The sequence below is a fragment of the Neopelma chrysocephalum genome, unplaced genomic scaffold (genome assembly GCF_003984885.1).
Source record: "Neopelma chrysocephalum unplaced genomic scaffold, ASM398488v2 Primary Assembly neopelma1_96827, whole genome shotgun sequence".
NCBI classification, from domain to species: Eukaryota; Metazoa; Chordata; class Aves; order Passeriformes; family Pipridae; genus Neopelma; species Neopelma chrysocephalum.
The window spans coordinates 543,262-567,885 of record NW_020925471.1 but is presented as its reverse complement, the minus strand read 5'-3'; positions in this window follow the sequence as shown (position 1 = coordinate 567,885).

The window sequence follows — 24,624 nt, the reverse complement described above, 5'->3', positions numbered from 1 at the left end:
AAAAAGAGGCTGAAGGGTTCTGGGGAGCTGGAGTTTTCCTGACCACAGGAGATTATCGTGCACCCTGGTCCCTTACCCAAAGAGCAGCCTATTGGGCCGGCGGACTCAACTGTCTAGAAAGGGGAGATCCCCTGGCTATAGTGGGAAATGTTAATCCGATTGTGGAAAGTGTGCAAAAGGCTGCTTGTTTACAAATGGTATATGATAGGGAATTAACACCAAGACGTGAATCCCCTATGATGCTACCTGTAGACCCTGAAAGAATGATTCCCCTTATCAGAGGTCTCCCTGAGGTTATGAAACCCATTGGCGTTCAGCTAAAAGGACAAATAGAAAGCCTCACCAAAGGGGAAAGAACTGCAGCCACCTTAGAAGCAGCTTTAACCCCTGGTCATTACTGTGGAGAAAATAAGATTTGGACCTGGGGGGAGGTGGCACAGAAATTAATTAATTATGGAAGAAAATATGGTCCAGTACCTTCAATTACTACTGATTCTAAATCAATTCGGTGCACAGAATGCAAAACAAGTATTCCTCCAGCAAGACTCTGAAAGATAACATTGTCCCCTGGACAAGGAGGACCCAGTAACGCTGGAGGACACAGGGGAAAAAAAGGAATACTCTGTGGATTGCAGGCTTGCAAAAAGGAATCCCAAAATCCCTAATGGATGACCAACCCACGGATAAATTAGAAATATTAATTCAAGAATGCCAGTAAAGGAGGGATCCCTGAAAGCTGTCCCTGCTACAGCTCCTCCCCTGAAGGGACCACAGAAAGGGGAGGAGACGGGAAACTCCTTTCTTCATCTCCAGGAGGTAAACTGGGGGACGAAGGGTGGTTTTACATTAGACGGCTTACTAAAAATTCCAAAGGAGACTTGTCCTATTGGTCCCCGCAAAACCCCTGTAACTTTTCTAGTAGATACTGGCGCTCAAGTGTCTGCCCTGAAAATTGAAGATGCATCTGCATGTGGAATCCCTCCCTCATGTAAAGGCATATTTGTTGTGGATGCTTTTGGAAACGTACAACCCCAGATAACAGCAAAGGTAAGATGCTGGTTACTGGGAGAGGAGAAAGCAGTTGAAACCCTAATGATTTTGGGTAAACTTCCTGCTAATTTACTGGGGCTAGACCTCCTGAAGTCTTGGACTCATGAGGAAGGAAATATATGGGCTTTTGGAAAAGAAATCTCACATCTGTGTTTACTAAGTCCTGCCTGTCCTCTTCCTCCCTCCCTAGTAACCAACGTCAAACCTTACCCCTTACCCTTGGGAGCCAGAGAAGGAATCATTCCAGTTATTGGAGATTTAAAAGAAAGAGGAATCGTGATTGTAACACATTCCCCTTACAATTCTCCTATGTGGCCTGTCTGTAAACCAAATGGTAGTTGGAGGCTAACAGTAGACTATCGACGTCTTAACATGAATACGGGGTTGCTTACTGCAGCACTCCCAAATATAGCTGAGTTAATAGCTACCATCCAAGAACAAGCCCATCAAATTATGGCCACTATTGATATCAAAGACATGTTTCTTATGGCTCCCCCTCAGGAACAAGATCAAGAGCACTTTGCTTTCACATGGGAGGGCCAGCAATACACTTTTATCTGTCTCCCACAAGGATTTAAACACTCACCCACTCTAGTACATCATGCACTGGCACAGGAACTGTCACTCATTCCTCCTGCACCAGGAGTAAAAGTGTACCAATATATTGATGACATTTTAGTAGCAGGAAATGAAATTGCATCTGTGCAAACAACCCAAACAGACATTATCAAGCATCTTGAGTCCCCGGACTTACATATCCCTCCTGAAAAGGTACAACCTCCTTCACAATATGAGAAATAAAATAATCTGGTTTTATTATAAGTAAATTTATGTAAGTGGGAAACAGGGGGTGTTGGGATTTTCTTCTTACCTCCCATTTAATTTTGGGAATATTTAGGCGCCTCGCGAAGATTGTAAGGTGAAAGGCCCCGTCAGGGCTGTACACCGAGGGAATATTGCGGCCGAGGTAGGATACAATATATAGATGGAAAATTTACACCGGCCACATGTCTTTGTGTGCAAAAAGAACCCCCACTGTGCGGTACAGGGGGATACGTCATCAATCAATCAAGCTGTACAGGGGGGCCCCCTGTACAAGTACAGGGGGGTACGTCATGATCCAATCAAGTGGGATCAATCAAGCGAAACCAATCAGGTGGGAGGGTGACACCCACCCGCCGATTTGAAAATTACCCTTTAAGGTAAAATACCTGTTACCTGCTGAATATTCAAGATATTGGGTAGCTGAAGAGTACAAAAGGAGCGGGCTCTTGGAGGGGGGTGTGCTTTTCCAGGCGGGTGGCTTGGGACTGCACCCAGCGCTGCAAATAAAGGATTCTTTTCTGTAAGTTTCCTTGTCCTGCAAGTGTTTTTTTGCCGTTTTATAAATTGGTAAAAGAGATTTTTCTCACAACAAGAAGTAAAATTTCTGGGAATTTGGTGGAAGGGAGGAATGGTTTGTATTCCCCCAGACACACTTACCTGCCTAGACCAACATAAAACACCTGAGAATAAAAAGGATTTTCAGCATGCTTTAGGCCTACTGATTTTTTGGAGAAAACACATCCCCAATTTTTCAATAATTGCACGGCCCTTACATGATTTGTTGGGGAAAAAAGCAAGGTGAGATTGGACCCCCCTTCACAAGGAAGCCCTACAACTCCTGATTTTTGAGGCCAACACACACCACTCACTGGGCCCCATACACCCTACCAATCCAGTACAAATTGAGTGGGGATTTGCAAGCTCCAGACTGTCCATACACTTATGGCAGAAAGGATCTGATGGTCCCACCAGACCTATAGGGTTTTATTCACGCGGTTTCAAAGATGCCGAAAAATTATATTCTACCTGGGAAAAGGGTTTATTTGTGGTGAGTACTGCTTTTCAGGAAGCAGAAAAAATTGTCCATTGTCAGAGACTGAAACGGTTAATGATTTATGCATTCTAGGAGACTTTTGCAGGCTTTTGACTTTTGCATTATACCTCTAATGGGCAGTTGGGCCCATCCCTCCCTCCAGTGCTGAAGGTGTCAAGCCCTGAAAAGGCAGGAAGAGCAGAGTTTATACCTCTGATGGCCCATCAAAGCCCATCCCCCCCTCTGCCAATCTTGAAAGGCGGGAACCAGGCCAGACACAAAAACTCTGCACAGGCCCAGGGAGAGGTTGGAGGCTCGAGGCATGGCCCGTGACACTAACCATGGATATAATAACTCATAACTTCTTGGAGTGTGGGGGCTTCCCTCCGTCACCCCCAGCAGATCAAGCCCACCACTTCAACTGACAGACATGGAAGCTGCAACTACCAAGTTTCATTGCTGGACCCCGTGGGCGGTGACTATATACATCTGTCCACTCTCAGCTTTTCTTTCCCTTACTCTCCCTTAGCCTTATCCTGTCTTTCCTTTCTCTCCCTTATGCATTTCCCCCCTCAGGAGTTATCCCTATGATAGATAATATAGATGACAACACCCAAAATGCTAACATACCTGTGAAAACAAAATTGTTAAAATAAACCCTACCTATATATGTTTTCAAACACCGATTATTCAGTGTCATTTCACTCTAATCCACCCCAAGGGAATTATTGATAAGAACCTGGGTTACCCCCCTCCCCTTTTCTGGGGCAGGTCGTAACATCCATCAGCAGTCTCTAATTTTAAGGGGACCCTTTAAGGTCGTCAAGCCTGTTTTGACAGGAACCCCACCCCCTGACGGGGTGGTCCAGCGAGCTACTGTTCGGAAATGGTATGCTCAAATTTAACATTATTGCACCATTCAGGTAACAGAAGAAGCTTGCAAAAATCTTCCCTTACAAGATGAGGTAACTTTAAATAGCAGAGCTGATTCTCCACCTTCTGTGATTCAAGTTGCACCCCCATACTCAGAGCAATTGCAGAATGTGTGGTTTACTGATGCCTCAGCTAAGGGGGAAGGTAAAGTTTGGAAATATTGTGCTGTAGCTTTACAGGTACATACAGGAGACAAAATAGTAACCAAAGCAGAAGGCAGTGCACAGGTAGAAGAATTAGTAGCAGTTTGGAGTGTATACCTCTGTATATGTTTACACTGATTCTTTTGCTGTGTTCAAAGGGTGTACTGAGTGGCTCCCCTTTTGGGACAAAAATGACTGGTGATGCCTATGGATTTTTGGATTTTTAGCTTTTTGTAGATTTTAGAAGTAGCTGTATTATATCCCTCACCCTTTAGCACAGTAGTTTACACATTCCTCAACCCCTATTATCCCATTCCATGCTCCCCATATCAATATCCCCTGAATTCCAGCAAAAATGTTTAATCTCTTGTCAAAGTGGGCCCATTTTGTTTAGAGAACACTTGTACCTTGGCCTAAACCGCAAGAGTACAGTCAAGAACTGGGTGAATGTGTGCCCCCTGTACCCCGAAGAAGATGAAGATGATGAAGAGGTGGTCTCAAAAAGCCCCTAGCCCCAATTCCCAGGGGGCTGGATGAGGGTGGATCAGGGCAAAAGCCACAGGGTGGAAACATCTGGGATTTGACAGACAGTATTATAATTTGTAACAACTGTACATGGGGGGGTGACGCGTCTTGTAATCTTATGCCTAGGCACAAATTAAAATCCTTATCTCACCTCCAAAACTAATTGCCTCGGAGTTTTTTTCTCCCTGAATTTTCTTTAGGTAACACTGGGAAGTGAATAGAATTCCTGTTTGGCAAAAAGAGAAATGGCAAGAAATTCTTGCTATAGCAAAGAAAGGGAATTTTTTAGTCAGATGGGTAGCCTTTCATCAGGAAGAGATGAGCCATTGGAACAACAAAGTAGATGAATTGACCAGGTTAGCCCCTCTAAGTGTTAAAACTCCCGCAGAGAACTGGGACAGATTGTTAGAGTGGTTGCATTTAAAGCGACAGCACACAGGGGCACAAGACCTATACAGAGAAGCAGGAAGCAGGGGATGGCCAGTAACTCAAGAGATGTGCCGCGCCTGCATATCCTCATGTGAACAGTGCAGAACCCGACTTGAGAGTCACCCTTTAGAACAACCCCCGTTACATATCGGAGACAGGAAAGGGCTGTGGGACACATGGCAGATAAACTATATTGGACCCTTTCGAAAGTCTGAGGGAAAACAGTATGTGTTAGTAGGAGTGGAAGTTAGGTCAGGATTAGTGTAAGCAGAAACTTTCCCTCGAGCAACCAGTACAAACACTCTAGAAGCTCTTAAAATGGGGTTCAGTTTTTTCCCAAAACCTGTATCTATCCAATCAGACAACGGGTCACACTTCACAGCTACCATCATCCAGGAGTGGGCCAAGGAAGAAGGAATCCAGTGGATATTTCACACACCATATTATCCACAAGCAAATGGCATAGTTGAAAGAACAAATGGTTTCTAAAACCTCAGAAATCCAATCGGACTGAATGACTATGGGATGCTGTAAAAATGGTGAATCATGGATGGGGAGTAAATGGTTGTCCTAGACTCACAGCTTTTTATCCACAGCCTCTCTCTCTGATACCAGCAACATCAAAGCCTGAGGGTAATCAAAAACTCTCACCTTCCTGGACAATCTGTATTAGTGGAACTACCTTCTGCAGGAGCTGTACCAATGGTACTCGCCACTCCCTTGAACATATACACCTGGAAAGCAAAAGATGCTTATGGCAAAGAACACGGTGGATTGTTCCTACATTTTAATGTTGGCCCTAAAAGGGGCAGGACAGACCTTTTTCTTTTCTTTTATAGGTAACTGTTCAATGGAGAAAGTATTCAGAACTGTGAATGAAAACCTCAGATTTGGACTATGGTTCAGTTTACTGGTAACTGTAGTTATAATTTGTTAGTTATGTTTGTATGGTTATTTACCTTGTACATGTGCTCAGCAGAACAGACTGTTAAAAGTGAAAATCAAAGGAACCTCGCCTGGGAACTAGTTAAAGGGTTTGTGAAAATATGGAATCATATTGATCAAAGTATATGTGTAACATTACCTGAGTCTGCTGAACAAGGATTGCGATTTTTTATGATACCATTGAATGTATCTTTTGTTTTTAACATGGCTAGTGTGACAGCCCCATCACCCCTACCTGAAAAGTGGACAAACAAGACAAATGGAGCCCAAATACTCCGGAAAGGTATTCCTATAGTGCATGACCTTTACCAAACTTATACCCCACCTCCTAATATAACTCAGGACTGGATGTCACACACCAAATATTGTAAAACTATACGCTCAAAAGTAAATGTAACCATCTTATCTCAAATTGAATCCCCTCACCCATCTATTACATCAAGTAAAGGTGAATTTAAACCTGGAATGATAACCTTTGAGGAATATAATGCTAGACAACCCTGCCTTATTTACTCATGGGATCCACTCTTTGATCCATTATACTCACCAGATGTATACGAAAGTAAATATGCCACAGTTTTTAGTCCTTCCTGGTGTATACAACTTCCTAATGTAACAAATATAGCTCCAATTAACCAGAAAAACTTAATGTGGGCATGGTCTGTACAAGCATTTTTTGGATCCAAATTTACAGAACCCAAATTTACCGTGCCTCAGGTAGAAGATAGTCCTTTATTCAATTGCTCAAAGGTTATAACATGCAAAGAAGGACCAGGAGATCCTCCAGAAATGTGGTTTTCACTTAGAACATTGATAAGGGACATGTGTACTTGTTGGAGATACCCTTCTAAAGGCTGGAGAAATCAGGATGAATCCTGTAACTCAACCTACAAATATCTTCTTAATCACTGTGGAGTTCCCTATACCCACTACCCAATCCACGGTACCCCAATAAATACTAAACCAAAGATCACCATCCTTGATCATGCAGACAATACTGATTGTAAAACTGCAAAATATATAGCCCTTCTGGGAGTGGCTTTGGGGTGCTCTGATGGTAAGTTTTATTCACATTTGTCATTAGAGCAGCATGCTGGACTTAGGTGTGCACCTGGAATTCCCTCTCTTTGCCCCAGACGTGTCTTTACTTTCACTAAAGTGTCTAAAGAACGTCATCATCGCAGTGTTATTCCCTCTTCAAAAGCAACACAAAGACCAGAATGGGCAATTAAAGGAATTGATTTTCCAGATTATTATACCACCGGATAAAAAGTATCCCTTTTTCTTGAGAATTTCTTTACCCCCTTTGTCACCTTAAAAAGACACCAATTTATATTAGAAGATATTACCTGGCGATTAAGTGTTTTAAGCAATTGGACACAGCATGCATTTGGAAAATTAAACACTCAAGTCCATCAAACTACTAAGATGACACTGCAAAATAGATTAACCTTAGATATGTTACTGTTAAAAGAACAAGGTGTATGCGGAATGTTAAATTTATCAGAAACTGAATGCTGTGTAACAATTTATAATGCTTCGACCTCCATTGAGGAGGCATGAACAACGAGAGAGATAAGTAACCACACTAAAAATTTGTTTTATGCAATACAACCGCAAGAAGTGTTTGATGGATCGTGGTTTACTAACATCTTAGAGTCTTTTGGACTCACCAGATGGGGAAAATGGATAGCACAAATTGGAATAGCAACCGTCATTGGAATTATGTTCCTAATTATTGGCATTGGCCTAATTAAATGCATGATAAACCGCTTGCTCATTTCTTTCTCTACCTCTGTTTGCTATATTCGTATTACCACCACTGAAGAAAACTACATCGATGTGCCAAGAAACAATGTCGAATCATCAGAGTGGAGTGTAACACACAGAGAATATAGAAATGCCAAAAATAATGTTTCACCATTGTTTCTGCCTGTCAAAACGTCCTACCAAAAATTCTCTGTCAGCTTTCTGCCAGAAGTTCTCACCAGAGCTTCCTGCTGGAGTTTTCCTGCCAAAAGATCCTGCTATTGTTTATGGTTATCATATCTCCTTGAACATCTGAATAGGGCTACATGCCAAGAAACCACATACAACCTCCTTTGAACACTATAAAAGTTGAGGAAAAATTTTGGAAAATCAGGGAGAGCAAAGGGAGAGAGAACTGGTTACTGAAGCCGAGAATCTCTCCCCACCTCCCCCTCACCTTTCCTCCACCACTGCATGCTGCCTGCCTGCCACCTGTTATAGGTTATAATCTGAGAGAGGAATTTTTCTTTCCCTGCTTCCCTGTAAGAGAAATGGAGCTCAAACAGGGAAGGGGGAAGGGGAGGCCATTAGCTTTACAAAAGATTTAGCCAGCCTGGCTACATTCCTAGCTAATGGCCCATTGGAAGGCTGGCTCTGCTCCGACGGAGAGAGGCAGTTTTTGCGGGGCTCTCTCTGGAGGACAGAGACAGGGTCTGTTTTTGCGGGGCTCTCTCTGGAGGACAGAGACAGGGTCTGTGTGCGGAGCATTTGGAGAGAAGGCCTGGAAGCCTGTTTGCCTGACTGCCCACCCTGGCCAACCCTGACTGCTGATTTCAGCTTGGTCAGGGAGCTGTCTCTTGGCCCCGGCCCAGATCTGCTGTGTTTCATCGGAGAGTCTCTGTGCTCACTGGGAGAAAAAGAGGAACTTTTTGGGACACTACCAACTGGGAACCACAGTGAGTCCTGTTGGGGGTGAACTGCCTTCCTTACTTTTTTTTTCCCTCCATTGAGGGGTGGGGGTCCCCCATCTTCCTTTCGGCTCCTCCCGTGATCTGAGTCCGGCCCCAGGGCCCCTCTCCCTGAGTGGTGGCCACCGGAGCCCAGCAGCGCCCCCTGCCGACCACAACAGCGAACTGCAGGCCCTGCGCCTCAGCCATCCAACAGCCCCCCTGCAGGTCACGATTAGGACTGCGCTAAAAGGACTGAAGTATTTAACAGACTTTTTCTTTTCTAGGAATACTGTATAGTTTTTTTGTGTTCTGTTACTGGTTTTTTTGCTAACATACATATATCTTTTAATAAAGGGTTGTTATCTCTTCTGTTTTTCCACACTTCCTCGAGTAAAACCCCTTAATTTTTAATCCACAATTGCTGAGAGAGAGGAGTTTGTTTTGTCCCATAACTCATCCTCTTTAGCAAACCTTCCAGTCTTTTCAGACTGAGACACCACCGGAGACTGGAACTCTGCCGGTCTGGAGAGAACTGAGACCCACCGTGCCACATGCGTGAGTTATATCTTATCCTTCTAGCCTTGCCATATTTCTGAGGGCTGAAAGGTACGACTGAACCGGGACCCTGCACGGCCTGGGACACAGCTCAAGTGAGCGGTGAAATCACACATCCTGGCTGCATTCCAGAGAACTAAAGTTGTTAAGACCCCCGGCTAAAGAAATAACATCGAAAAGCAGCAGAGACAGAGAAAAAAAAAAGGGCAGAAACTGCTTCTCCCCCTCCACACACACCAGCTCGGTGGAAAGGTAGTTTTGGTGGTATCTTTTCTCTGCTTCTAGAAGTAATCTCAGCATTTTCCAACCTTTTCTTATTTTTTCCTCTTCCTCTTTGCATCTCTTAGCAATTAATAAAATCAGTTTTGGAAAAAACAGATAACTTGTGTGAGTTTTAATTTTGCTCAAGGGAATATTCTAATCTGAAGTTCTTTCTGCAACACTTAAGCAGATTATAACACTGCCCCTTCCCCAAAACCCTATTGTAGTGGTTTCACTGGTCTGGCCTCCCCTGGGGCTGGAAATGGTTAATCCCAAGTAAGTTTCCGATGCAAGGGCCAATGGAGAGCTGCATTTCGCCCCTGTTAAATTAGCATATTACAACAACCGGAGGGGAAGTTGTTGGCAGAGGGAATCGAAGCCATGAGGTGAGAGAGAGGAGAGAGGCCAGCAGGCCCCCTTGCGGGGACCAAGCCCCTCTTTCCCCCAGGCCGGGCTGTGAGGGGCCCAGTGCAGTATTAAAACTGGACTGGGTGCTGTGGCCAAAGGCTAGGGGGTTTTTCCTCCCCCCCTGCCAGCGAGAGGCAGTGGTGCGGGACTTGAGAGGCCAGCCAGGGGCTGGAGCCAGGCCCCTTGGCAGGCAGGCACAGCACTGGAGCCGAGCCGGCGCAGGTCGAGGGGTGGCCCGGACCAGGTCGAGCCGATAGTCATGACCCTGGAGAGGCGGCGGCAACATGCAGCCACGGAGCAGCTCCGGATGGGCTAGGGCACACAACCATGACCCCGAGACGATGGCAGTACGCAAAATGCGGAGCGGAGCGGGCCTGGAATGGCCCAGACGGTACCAGCATCCAGTCAAGACAGAGCAGATGGAGAGAGAGATCTACTGGAGTGTTCTTGGGGTAGGAACTTGAGCCAAAAAAACCCCAGAACCCTTGTGACCCAGGAAAGGAGGGGTAGTCTCAGACCTAGGGGACCCCCCAAAAAAACTCCCATGGAAGGAACCTCCACGAAGCAAGGGACAAAGACTTTAAGCTTTAACCCCTTGTATTCCGTGGTGCAGACATGGTGAGAAGCCCATGGTGAGACCCTCAGTAATCATGGTCGAGGGGGGAGAAGTGGCGGTAGACTCCCCTGTATTCTGAAGAAGAGAGAAGAAGAGAAGAATCTTCCAACTACTGAGAATTAGAGCTGTGGTCCTAAGTGAAAAAGACTTCTTCTTCTTTCCTTCTGGACATTTATGAGGGAAAGGAGAGATTTTAATCTAATGTAAATATATTGCTTTACCATAGGAGAGATAGTTAGTATTGTTGTATATACATGTATTATAGTATTTATTGTGTTAGTAATAAATTTTGATATAATTCCCCCATGCTGAGTTGTGCCTGTCTGAAAACTTCTCTTTCACATTGAGGCAAATTGTGGGGCAGCTTGGAAATTGGATTTTTGGGAGCTGTGAAACCACTACACCTATATATATCAAAGATTGCAATCAATAAACGATTCAGTTTGTCCATGCAACCTGGGTCCGTGAAATCAATCGCTACAGTGCACTGTCGACAATACTGCACCAAATGGGACTCCATGACCCCCATCCATGAGATGATTTGTGAACTGGAGAGCCAGGGAGTGATCAGCAAGACTCGCTCACCCTTTAATAGCCCTATACAGCCAGTGTACAAGTCCAATAGAGAGTGGACACTGACAGGAGACTATCATGGCCTGAACGAAGTCACACCACCAAGTGCTGCTGTGCTGCACATGCTGGAATTCAGTACAAACTGGAGTCCAAGGCAGTAAAGTGGTGCCACCATCAACGTTGTTAATGTGTTTTTCTCCATTCCTTTAGCAGCAGAGTGCAGGCCACAGGTTGCTTTCACCAGGAGGGGCATCCAGTACAGATGGAACTGACTGCCCCAGGTGTGGACACACAGCCCCACTATTTGCCATGGACTGATCCAGACTGCACTGGAAAAGGGTGAGGCTCCAGAACACTTACAGTACATTGATGACATCATTGTATGGGGCAACACAGCAGAGGAAGTTTTTGAGAAAGGGGAGAAGATAATCCAGATCCTCCTGAAGGCCAGTTTTGCCATAAAACAAAGTAAGGTCAAGGGACTTGCCCAGGAAATTCAGTTTTTAGGAGTAAAATGGCAAGATGGACATCATCAGATTTCAATGGACGTGGTCAACAAAATAGCAGTTGTGTCCCCACCAACTCACAAGAAGGAAACAGAAGCTTTCCTAGATGCTGTGGTTTTTTTGGAGAATGCATATTCCAGATTATAATCAAATTGTAAGCCCATCTCATCTTGTGACATGGAACAAGAATGATTTTAAGAGGGGTCCTGAACAACAACAAGCTTTTGAACAAATCAAACAGGATATTGTTCATGCAGTATCCCTTGGGCCGGGGACCCGTGGTGGCCTAGTGGTTAGCATGCAGGACTCTCACCTCTGCGACCCAGGTTCGAATCCCAGCTCGTCCCCTGGGCAGATGGAGCCCGTTAGCCCTGTAAGGCCATCCATCTATGAGAAGGTCACTCTAAACAAACCTACGTCCTGAGGGCCTCACTGCCATTGTCCAAGCTTGCTTGGCCCCGGCAGATGAACCTTAGGATTAAAGGGTGGGCTCAGTTCAGCGCAGGCTGTGTCTCACCTAAAAAATCCATTGCGCAGGCTGGAAAGGTAAAAGACCTTTCCCCAAATCTTCGTTCGCGAAGAGTGGCCATTATTATTATTATCCCTTGGGCCAGTCAGAACAGGACAACATGTGAAAAATGTGCTCTACACTGCAGCCAGGGAGAATGGTCCTTCCTGGAGCCTCTGGCAAAAAGTACCCAAGGAGACTCAAGGACGACCCCAGGGGTTCTGGAGTCAGGGATACAAAGGATCTGAGGCCTGTTACACCTCAACTGAAAAGGAGATCTTAGAAGCTTATGAAGGGGTTCAAGCTGCTTCAGAAGTGATTGGCACTGAAGCACAGCTCCTCCTGGCACCCTGTAGGGTTAGGTGCGCTTTCAGAAGAATTTGTAAAGGGAAACTAGAACTCGTTTTTCACTTAGGAAGCCTGCAAAGTGCCTCTCTAAGAGGGTTAGATGGTTTTTTTCCCTTTCCCTTCTGCATTTCAGAGAAAGTTGCATAGAGGGCAGTGAGTGAACCCTGTCTCTCTTTGGTATGCAGGAGATGATGCCTCAAAGATTTTTGGATTTTTTAACTTTTATAGATTTTAGGAGTAGTTGTGTAGTAAATGTAGATTTTAATGTAACTGTATAATTCCTTACCCTTTAGCATAGTAGTTTACAAATACCCAATCCTATTACCTCATTTTATATCAAACCCCTCTAAATTCCTTTAACGTGTCTAAACTTCTTTTCAAGGTAATAATGGCCAGTCTTCGCGAACGAAGATTTTGGGAAAGGTCTTTTACCTTTCCAGCCTGCGCAATGGATTTTTTAGGTGAGACACAGCATGCGCTGAACTGAGCCCACCCTTTAATCCTAAGGTTCATCTGCCAGGGCCAAGCAAGCTTGGACAATGGCAGTGAGGTCCTCAGGACATAGGTTTGTTTAGAGTGACCTTCTCTTAGATGGATGGCCTCACAGGGCTAACGAGCTCCATCTGCCCGGGGGACTGGGATTCGAACCTGGGTTGCAGCGGTGAGAGTCCCGCATGCTAACCACTAGACCACCAGGGGTCCCTTTTAGAATTGTAGAAAAACACCTCTGTTTAAGAACATCTCACCCTAGGCCTGGAACAGAAGATACCACACAGACAAAGCAACCTTCAAGCCCAGAACTTTGGAGGAGCTCCAAGGACTGTACATACTGTGAAGAAGATGAAGATGAGGAAGAAGGGGTCCCAAAGACCCCAGACCCAATTCCCGAAGGGGCATGTTGGGGGGCAGAACTGGGCAGAACTGGGGGTGGATAGTTCTAGGATTGGACAGACCATATTATAAAATCATAGAACCATTGCCTGGGCACTTGCACATCGTGTGTATTCCCCTGGGCCTGAGGGCCTGATTAAATGACCTGCTCTTTTTATCTTATCTTATACACTAAATTGGCCTGGTGTTTTTTCTCCACAATCTCTTTAGGCTACAGAGAGATGACGTTAGAAGACATGTACAGGCCCCCCCGGTCAGAGAGCATGGGGGAGGACAGAGACAAGATAAAAAAGCCCTGGAAGAGCGTGGGAATTTGCCTTTCCCCTGAGGCCTGGTGCTGTCTTGCAGCACTGTGAGGTTTTTGTAAGTTTTTAGTGTCCTTGCCTCTGAATTAAACTTTTTTGAATCCTTTCCACTGCCTTGTCATTTTTGGGGAAATACCTGTGTATATTTTACTTTAACTTTGAATATCCATCTCTGCAATGGCAGTTGGGGTGTGTAAAGTCCCTTCCACACATCATGCCACTGATGCTAAGTGAAGTAAGTGGGTCATGCTGCGAGCTCGAATAGGAAACCCGAGTTGCCCTGGGATCTTGGAAGTCATCACGATCTGGCCCAAAGGCAAAAATTTCGGACTATTATCAGAGGAGGGGGAGGAAAAGTTGACATGTGATGAGGAGGTCCCACCATATAATCAGCTACCAGGAAATGAAAAGTGATACACTATCTTCACTGATGGTTCCTGACATATCGTAGGGATACATCGATAATGGAAAGCTGCCGTATGGAGTCCTACATGATGAGTCGCAGAAGCTATTGAGGGACAAGGTGGGTCAAGTCAGATTGCAGAGCTGAAAGTTGTCTAGCTGGCTTTAGATATCACTAAACGAGAGAAATGGCCAGTGCTCTACCTCTACACTGACTCATGGATGGTAGCAAATGCTCCCTGGGGGTAGTTGGACTGATCAAAAAAGACCAATTGGCAGCACAGAGGGAAACTCATCTGGGTTGCTGAGTTGCGGCAAGACATCACTGCCCAGGTAGAGAAGTTGGCTGTAAAAGTTTGTTATATAGATGCACATGTACCCAAGAGTCAGGCTACTGAGGAGCATCGCAACAATGGACAGAAAGATCAGGCTGCCAAGATTAAAGTGTCTCAGGTGGATCTGGACCGGCAACATAAGGGTGAATTATTTCTGGCTTGGTGGGCCCATGATGCCTCAGGTCATCAGGGAAGAGATGCAACATACAGATGGGCTCCTGATCGAGGGGTGGATTTAACCATGGACACTATCTCCTGGATTATCCAGGAATGTGAAACATGCACTGCAATCAAACAGGTCAAGCGGGTAAAGCCCCTGTGGTATGGGGGACGATGGTCGAAATATAAATATGGGGAGACCTGGCAGATCGATTACATCACACTGCTACAAACCTGCCAAGGGAAGTGCTACATGCTGACAGTGGTAGAAGCAACCACTGGAAGGCTGGACACACGCTCTGTACCTCACACCCCTGCCTGGAACACCATCTTGGGCCTTGAAAAGCAAGTCCTGTGGCGACATGGCACCGCAAAAAGAATTGAGTTGGATAATGGGACTCATTTCAAAAATTACCTCATAGACACCTGGGCCAGAGAGCATGGGACTGAGTGCGTGTATCATATTCCCTATTATATATTAGACTGGGAAAATGGAACAGTACAATGGACTGTTAAAAACCACATTGAAAGCAATGGGTGGTGGGACCTTCAAATGTTTAGCAAAGGCCACCCGGTTAGTTAACACTAGAGGCTCCACTAATCAAGCTGGCCCTGCCCAATCAAAACCTCCACATACCATAGAAGTCCCCGTGGTGCATATGAGGAATGTGTAAGGGAAGACAGTTTGGATTAGTCCTGCCTCAAGCAAGAGCAAACCCATCCATGGGATTGATTTTGCTCAAGGACCTGGGTGCACTTGGTGGGTAATGCAGAGGGACAGAGAAACACGATGTGTACCTCAAGGGGGTTTGATTTTTGGGTGAGAACAGTCAGCGATGTTGAATTTTATAACATTGGTTGCTGAATGACACTGTCACTGTGTGCCATAACTACCATGGACAATAAGGATGGACTGCTCCAGATATACCAGTCATGAGCTCCTGATGCATCTTGCAACCAGCTGCCAGCACACCAGCCCTCCTGCACTGGAAGACATCTAGGATGGAGAGAACCCACACTCATGGACTAAAATGAACTCAACAGACATCTTGGAGGGACGGCCATTGACTATGGAAACTATACCTATGTTTGTGTGTATATATATATATATACGTATATGTATATTGTTGGAAGGTGTAGGATGTGGGCATGATGTAGATGGTATAGAATAAGGTTTAATTTTTGCAGTAGTCAGTAAGGGGCATGGCCAGAACCCATGACTACCTCATGTCATTGCTGGGGGCAGGGGGAAGGGAGTGTCTTCCAAGGAGAAGGGGTTTCTTCTAGTTGAGTGAGCGTGGTGCCAGTTCCAAGCCAAAGGGAGTGGTTGGGGTGGTGTGGCTGCAGTTCGGTCAAGCTACGTGGTGATCATTTCTGCATGCGAATCACTGTCTCTTTTGTACAGTTTTTTTATTAATATTGTTGCTGTTACTGTTCGTTTTCTTATCTCATTGTTATTTCCAGTAAATTGTTTTTATCTCAACCTGTGATCTTTGCCTTTTGCGCCTTCAGTTCTTCTCTCCAGCCCACCAAAGGGGAGAGGGAAGGTGGGAGTGAGCAAGCAGTGCATCGTTTCAGTGGGAGCACTAAATTGGAAAATAGCAACACACAAAGTTAGAGAAGAGTAAAATAGAGAAAACTTGGAGATTGAGTTAAAAATTATTTTAAAAGCAAAGAAAAAGTAGAAGAAGAAAGAAAGAAAAAAATTATGCAAAGGCAATCACTCACCACCTCCCACAGGTAGACCAATGCCCAGCCAGTTCCAAAGCAAAAGATGAATAACCTCTCTAAATCCCCTCTTTTCCCTTTTTATTGCTATGATGTTTTAAGGCATGGAATATCCCTTCGGTTACTTTGGGTCATCTGCCTGGTTGTGCCCTCTCCCAACCTCTTGCACACCCCCCTAGTCTATTCACTGAGGGGGCAGAGTGAAAACCATGAAGACCTTGATGCTTTGCAAAGACTGTTCAGATATAGCTAAAACAGTAGTGTGTTTTAGTCACAAATCTAAAACAAAGCACCATATGAGCTACTATGAAGAAAATTAACTCTATCCCAGACAAACCCAGTACATGCACATGCTTCCTTTCTTTAGTGCTCCCCTTGTAGGAAAAATCCTTGCTTTTAATTTAAGAAAATGGTAAAAAATACCTGCAGGACAAGGAAAATTGCAGCAAGAAATTCTTTATTGCAGCGCTGGGTGCAATCCTAAGTCACATGGGCCTGGAAAGCACCCCACCGTTTGAAAAACGCGCCTTTTTGTACCCTCTTGGTTACATAAGCTGTTACATATTCAGTAGGTGACAGGTATTTTACCTGAAAAGGTAATTTCTTGGACTCAGGAGGGGGTGTTACCCTCCCTCCTGATTGATTGGTGACGTACCCCTCTGTACAAATGTACAGAGGGGTCTCTCTGCACACAAAGGCCGGTCACGTGGTCCAGAGTACATTTTTATTTTTATACTTTCCCTATTCCCGGCCGCAAAGTTTCCCTGGCGTCAGGCCCAGACAGGGCCTTCCACCTTACAGCTTTCACGATACGCCTAAAAAAACCCCTTGGAATTAAATGAAAGAAAAGAAAATCCCACCACCTTCTGTTTTCCACTAAATTCATTTTGCTTATAATAAAACCAGATTATTTATTTCTCATACCCTCCATGTGCCACCTTAGCTTTCTCTCTCTCTCTCATGTGCTCTCTTGCATGTGCTCTTTCTTGCATGGTCTTCCATGCCTCGCTCTTATGTGTTCTCTCACTGTCGCTGTTGAGACGGACACGACACACACGGAATTGTGCACACACACCAAAGGCCCCGTTTGTTACCAGCCTTTTTATATCATTCTAAAGAATGTGTGTCCATACATAATTGGTTCACTCAAGGACAAACAGTTCATGATTGGAGGACCTTTCCTTTGCTACATCTTCAGTACTTCTTCTATTTCTGGCAGTTGCTTGTTCTTGTTTACTCAGCTCTTCTCGGGACTTTCCGGACTCTCAAGGATACAACGGTATCTGCTCAAGGTCAATTTCAAGTTTACATTCCTCAGACACCTCGAACCAGCTGAGGTTTCCCACATCTCACGTGCATTCTCACGTGCTCTCTTGCATGCATACTCTTTCTTGTGTACTTGCTCTCTTTCTAAATGTACTCCTCTGCATGGTCTCTTGTGCTCCCTCTCTCCTATGTGCTTCCTTGCATGTGCTCTCTTGAGTGCTCCATCTTTTTCTTCCTCCTTCCCCCACCTTGCACATTGTAGCTCTCTTGCATGTGTTTCTGCTCTCTCACATGCTCTCTCTTTTGCATGCTCTCCACCCTGTTTGCTTTCTTGTGTGCTCTCTCTCATGTGCTCTTGCACACATCTCCCATGTTGTTCATGGCTGTGGCAGCAATAAACTCCCCTTGCAAGGAACATCACATATTAGGAGTCAAAGATGCACAAGGGAAATAGCAAATTTGTAGGTTAGGTTTGATGCAATTCAGTTCTTCAGCAGTGTGTGATTGATATGTTTTCCCCTCCTCTGTTGTTGTTTTTTCCTTTTGGTAGCTAAAGGAATACATTCAGGCATTAGATCAGGAACATACACATACTCATTTCTGGCAAAGCAAATTAGGTAAAATGAGCAGAAAGGCAACAGTAGAGATTTCCTTGATGATCACAAAATTTAAAACAAAATTTAAAAAAAGGCATGATTCTGTATACATAACTGTATTATATAACAAGTTGATGCTTCTGAAGGATAGGATGCCATCCAGAGGGACCTGAAGAACAAATTCAAAAAGTGAGCCCATGGGAACCTCATAAGATTTAACAAGGCCAAGTGCAAGGAGTGCAAGGTCCTGCACCTGGGTCAGAGCAAACACTGGTATCAATACAGACTGGACAGAGAATGGATTGAGAGCAGCCCTGACGAGAAGGACTTGGGAGTGCTGGTAGATGAGAGACTGGACATGACCCAGAAATGTGCACTTGCAGTCCAGAAAGCCAATCACATCCTGGGCTGCATCAAAAGCAGTGTGGCCAGCAGGTCGAGGGAGGTGATTTTGCCCCTCTACTCTGCTCTCATAAGACCCCACCTGCATGCAGCTCTGGGGTCCCCAGCACAGGAAAGACATCAACCTGTTGGAGCAAGTCCAGAGGAGGGTCACGAAGATGATCAGAAGGCTGGAAAACCTCTCCTATGAGGAAAGGTTGAGATAATTGGGATTGTTCAGTCTGGAAAAGAGAAGGCTCCAAGGTGATCTTATAGCAGCCTTCCAGTACCTGAAGGGGACCTACATGAGAGCTGGAGAGGGACTTTTTACAAGGGCATGTAGTGACAGGACAAGGCTTCAAAATGAAAGAGGGCAAGGTTAGATTGGATATTAGGAAGAAATTTTTGCTGTGAGTGTGGTGATGCCCTGGCACAGATTGCCCAGAGAAGTTGTGGTTGCCCCATCCCTGGAAGTGTTCAAAGCCAGGTTGGATGGGGCTTTGAGCAACCTGGTCTAATGGAAGATGTCCCTGCCCATGGAGGGTTGGTGGGGGAGGGGGTGTGTGAGAAACTGAAATGTTAATGGTTAATGACTCAAACAATCATCCTTTTGCAAAAGCAGCAGGTGCTTTGCTGGTCAGGTTTTCCCCCCCAACCAAAGGGGATGAGGAGAGTTTTTGGGTGTGTGGTGGTGAAACCACTTATCTGCATAACAACAGATGAGGTGCAGAGAGGGTGCACACCCACCACTGGATGATGACCACAAAAAACCTGACCTTTGTTTAGCAAGAAGCTGGTTTTTCACAGAATCACAGACTATTCTGAGTTGGAAGAGACCCACAAGGATCATCAAGTCCAACTCTTAAGTGAATGGCCTGTACAGGGATTGAACCCAAGACTTTGGTGTTTAAATAAATTATTTATTTTATTTATATAAAATTATTTGGTTTGACATCCTTAATCCAAAATCGTATAAGGCTCAATTACACCTTTATAGTCCTAGAATCATAGAATCAGCCGAGTTGGAAAAGACCTCTGAGATCATCAAGTCCAACCCTTGATCCACTACCATCGCGATTACTAGATCATGGCACTAAGTGCCACATCCAGTCTCATCTTAAAAACCTCCAGGGATGGAGAATCCACCACTTCCCTGGGCAGCCCATTCCAATGCCTGATTACCCTCTCTGTAAAGAATTTCTTCCTAATATCCAACCTAAACCTCCCCTGGCAGAGCTTAAGACCATGCCCTCTTGTCTTATTGCTGGTTGCCTGGGAGAAGAGACCAACTCCCACCTGGTTACAACCTTCTGTCAGGGAGTTGTAGAGAGTGATGAGGTCTCCCCTGAGCCTCCTCCAGGCTGAACAACCCCAGCTCCCTCAGCCTCTCCTCATAGGACTTGTGTTCGAGTCCCTTCACCAGCCTTGTTGCTCTTCTCTGGACCTTAGACATAAGTCCTTTAGACATAAACCATGGACCAAGTCTGGGGCTAGGACTGGATCCAGACGTGCCCAAACTATTAACATTTCCCAGTGAGAACTCCTGCTTTCCTAGTTCTCTCATCTTATCAATAAAGCCAAGCTCCATTACTGCATTATCAAAGTGTATTGGGTCTGGCTGATCTGGAGTTCATTTCCCCATAGCAGCCCTCACAGTGCTGTGCTTTGCATTGGTAGCTAGAAAGGGGTTGATAACACACCAGTGTTTTGGCTACTGCTGAGTAGTGCTGGCACAGCATCAGTGCTGTCTCCCCAAAATTCCACCCATCAGTAGGCTGGGGGAGGGCAAGAACTTGGGAGGGGACACAACCAGGCCAGCTGACCCAAACTAACCAAAGGGATATTCCATACCATATGATGTCAGCTCAGACATAAAAGTGAAGGAAAGAAGGAGGAAGGGGGGCATTCGTTATTTACGTTTTCCTTCCAGAGCAACTGCTCCATATGCTGAAGCCCTGCTTCCCAGGAAGTGGCTGGACATCACTTGCTGATAGGAAGTGAAGAATAATTTTTTTTCTTCTCTTTGCTTGTGTGTGCACAAACTTTTGCTTTAGTAAACTGTCTTAACTTACGAGCTGTTTTCCATCTTATTTTGTCTCCCCTGTTCAGCTGAGAAGGGGAGTGATAGAGCAGCTTGGTAGGCACCTGGCATCCAGCCAAGGTCAACCCACCACACAAACCATTTTAATTCCTATCACAGTTCAGATCTGAAGTACAGCTACAGGGATTCTTGCCTCAGGGATTTCAGAATGAAGCTACCATACAGCTTATTTGCTGAGATTTCCAGCTTCATGTGGCGTGTTACCAGATAACATATAGAAGTTCACAAAGCAGCACAAGAGCCATAAAACTGTGTTAGGGGTTTTTTTTGGCAGAAAAGGCAGTGATACAAAGCAATCTTTTTTTTTTTTAATCTTTTGAGATTGTTCTTCCTAAGTCTGTTGGTCATTGGACACCATCTCTCCCCCCTCCATTTATTTGCCCCTTTCAGCAAGCAATCATTTTCTGGCTAGCAGAATTATGACAAGCTTGCCAGGCCTCCAAGCAGTATGTAAATAACATATCCTGTAGTGTTATTTCACAACGTGACCTTTCTTCCGGCAATGAAATTCACTTGGATTTCCCATATTAGTTTTTCCCCTTCCACTTTCAGATGGTTGCAACTTCTCCAGACTTGAAACTTTGGCCACAGGAGAGACTCCTGCCGAGACCAGTCACATACTGAACCTATCAGTATTTAAAGTGCATAAGAAAACTATGCCACAGCAGCTGGGCTGGGCTTCATTACCATCCTGATGTCCCTGCAAGACAAAGATACAGTGCACAAGATAACTGGAAACCTGCCAAATACACTTTTGAGTGACTGATTTTCATGCATAGCAGTTGAAGTCCCTAGCCTTGGGGATGCTGACATCTCCCAGCTTCTTAGACACTGATCTGTGAACAGAGGCACCAAACTCTGCTCTCAGCTGGAGAGCAGAGCAAGTCTGAGTGTTCCCTTATTAATACAAGCCCTACTTAAAACTAACTGCCTCCATTTCAGTTTTAATCACAGTTTCATATCACTTTTTATCTGTGTGGCAGGTTGCTATGGAAGGTACAGTTCCCCTTGGTCGAGGCTATATACACTGCTGGGATTTCTCATGTCAGATCTAGCAGACCTGTAGCCATGCAGGAATTGGACTGTCCCAGTGACCTGATGTGAAATAATCCCCTTCATCTGCCAAGAATAGACTATTATGTCTGATCGATGAGTGACCCAGCTCACTATTTATTTTCATGATTGGTAGATCCAATATGAGAGGTGTCAGGAACAGAGTTCTGTCCATTGTAAAATTGCATGTAAGATGAACTATCCCTTTAGTAAACCTTTAAAAAGCTAATCTGTGTAGAAGGGTGACAGCAGGTGCTTTATATTTTTATTTTTAAACCATCGTATTAGCTGTAATTTCACCAACAGATAAAACTACATTTCACCAACAAATGAAACTACTGCACTAAGTGAAGCTCGGTATTTAGAGGCATTGACCTTGTGTGTCTGTAAGGGTCAGGATTTTAATAAGGAAATGTTGATTTAATCTGATAGACTGAAGAATGGAAAACATGCTTTTATGTACTGCTGCAGAGCATAAAATATGCTGATTTTCTCCAACCTGCTGCTGCTGTTGTTCCCAAAACTTTCCTTTTGCCTTCCTCACCAGGATTTTCAGAATTTAATGACTAAGTTGGATGAAACCTTGGTACTGAAGTCAAAGTGTATCCAAATGATGTGATCCCAGCTTCAGCTCTATTTAGCCTCTCCTGGCACTGACATCTCCCTGCAAACACCTCCATCAGTTTAAACCTTCTTTGCTTGCACATGCACAAGAACAGCTACAGAAAATGACAGCCAGCGTTTTGTCACACTTGGTGCTGCAGAGTGGGGGTGGGTAGAGGGTAGCTTTCAATTTGATGTTTATGATTAGGGTGTATTTTAGATAAGGAAGGAGAGAATTCTGAGTAAATGAGAGATGACTACTTGGCATCACAAGCTTTGTATTTCATTAAGACCAGTAATCCACGTTCTTAAGAATTCAGTAGCCTTTAAATATCTCATCAAGCAGCAGGCAGTCCTGTTCATGTATCATAGCAGCTCCTCACATATTAAAGGCATTTCTGTGTTGCCAAGAAAAGGAGGAGGAAATAAAAAACTCTTTGAAGACAGACACAGATCTGAACAGAAATGCTCAAAAGCTATTCAGAACAGTGTTTGGAAACAGAAGCCAGAAAACAGAGAGGAGCCACTGTTTGTTACGTACACTAACATAACTAGACCATAGGTAATGGGAAGCCAAGGCAGGACAGTAAGTGCTGTCACTTTCAGAAAAAGGAAGGCTATTGTCACCATTATATCTGTGCTTGGGATTGATGCCTCAGAGCTTTTTTTGGATTTTTTAAAATTTTTATAGATTTTAGAAGTAGTTGTGTACTAAACGTAGATTTTAATGCAGTTGTATTATATCCCTTACCCTGTAGCATAATGTTTACACATACCAAACCCCACTACCCCATTTCATATCAATCCCTCTAAAATTCCGTTAGCTGTTTAGTCTTCTTTTCAAGGTAGAACTGTAGAAAAACACCTCAAGGTCTGGACCAGAAGATATCACACAGACACAGTGACCTTCAAGCCCAGAACTTTGGAGGAACTCCAAGGACTGTACGTGCTGTGAAGAAGATGAAGATGAGGAAGAAGGGGTCCCAAATGCCCCCAGACCTAACTCCCGAAGGGTCGTGTTGGGGGGCATAACGGGGAAGAACCGGGAGTGGACAGATCTGGGATTAGATGGATCTTATTATCAAATCATAGAGCCACTGTCTGGGGGGTGCACGTGGTATGTATTCCTCTGGGTCTACGGACTCATTAAAGGACCTGCTCTCTTTATCTTATTTTATACACTAAATTGGCCCGGAGTCTTTTTCTTTGCAGTCTTTTAGGCAACAGATGAATACTACAGAGCTCCTGAAAGAGGTGGCTTAAGTCATGGGCAACAAGTGGCTTAGTAGGGACTTTGTTCATCTAATAAGCATGTGGGTTTCATACTGCTGCCAACAGTGAGAGGTCAACAGCTTACGCACTGCAAACCATGTCTGATGTCTGCACTATGGCACAGCTGTAGAGTGCTCATCATCTAGGTTGACAGAATTGATTTTCACATCAAAAAAGGGTCTGGTTAGAGGCAATGGGCTTTCAGAAGCTGATAACAGTGCTGTTATATGAAGCTGATATTTGAATCAAAAGCTACAGAATGATCAGCTGGAGCCCTGAAAAAGTTCTGTTGCTGCATACATCACATCTGAACCACAAAGCAAGTCCACTTGCTGAAGGCAGTGACCTTGAAACACACTCTGACAACATGCTGTGTGAGCACTCCCACTCCAAAATTAGGGCTGTCGCAGCACATTCATCCATCTCTGTGTCTCCACAGTAATGTCTGTAGTATCTCAAACAAAGCCTCAGTAGTCAAAAATGCCAAGGGTAATGGAACACTGCTGTATGACCAGCTGTGGATTTTACTGCCTGCTTCTACAGCTACCCTGAGGAGCCCAGGTTTAGCTGAGCAGCAGTACAGTAATCACAGTGACACTCAGTTATCTGGGTTGCATATTTGGTGCAAACACTCCAAGGAATGTCACACAGCATAGTTCTGAGGAACAGAAGCACAAGGGAAGGACTCCTAGTGTCAGTGGCATTTGTACACAGTGCAGAGCAGTGGTGCTTGACAGTCATCAGAGAGATATAAAGCAGTGGCACTACCACCATCTTATTAAAACCATGGAGGGAAGAACAGGCATTAAACCAAGCTCTCCTTTAAAACAAGCAACTCTTAGAAAGCCTCCCTCCACCTCCTGGGACCAGGGAGAGCTTTCCTGTGCATAAGGTGAAGATAATATGTGGCAATTGGGTAGTCCTTGCACCTTCTGAAAGCATAAATGGACATGAGCACTTACAGTAGTTTCCCCAGCACTCTGTAAGCATACAGAAAACAGGGCTATCAGGGAGTTGCTGAGCAGTTTTGCAACTTAGTTTGGAGCTGAGAAAAATGTCGGACTGTAGGACATGTGCACAGGTCACAGGAAAATGAGATACCCAGCCAGTAACACAGTGAGAGGGAGGGAAACTTTCCCTCCATGCACTCTGATACTTGGGAGATGAGTATTGGT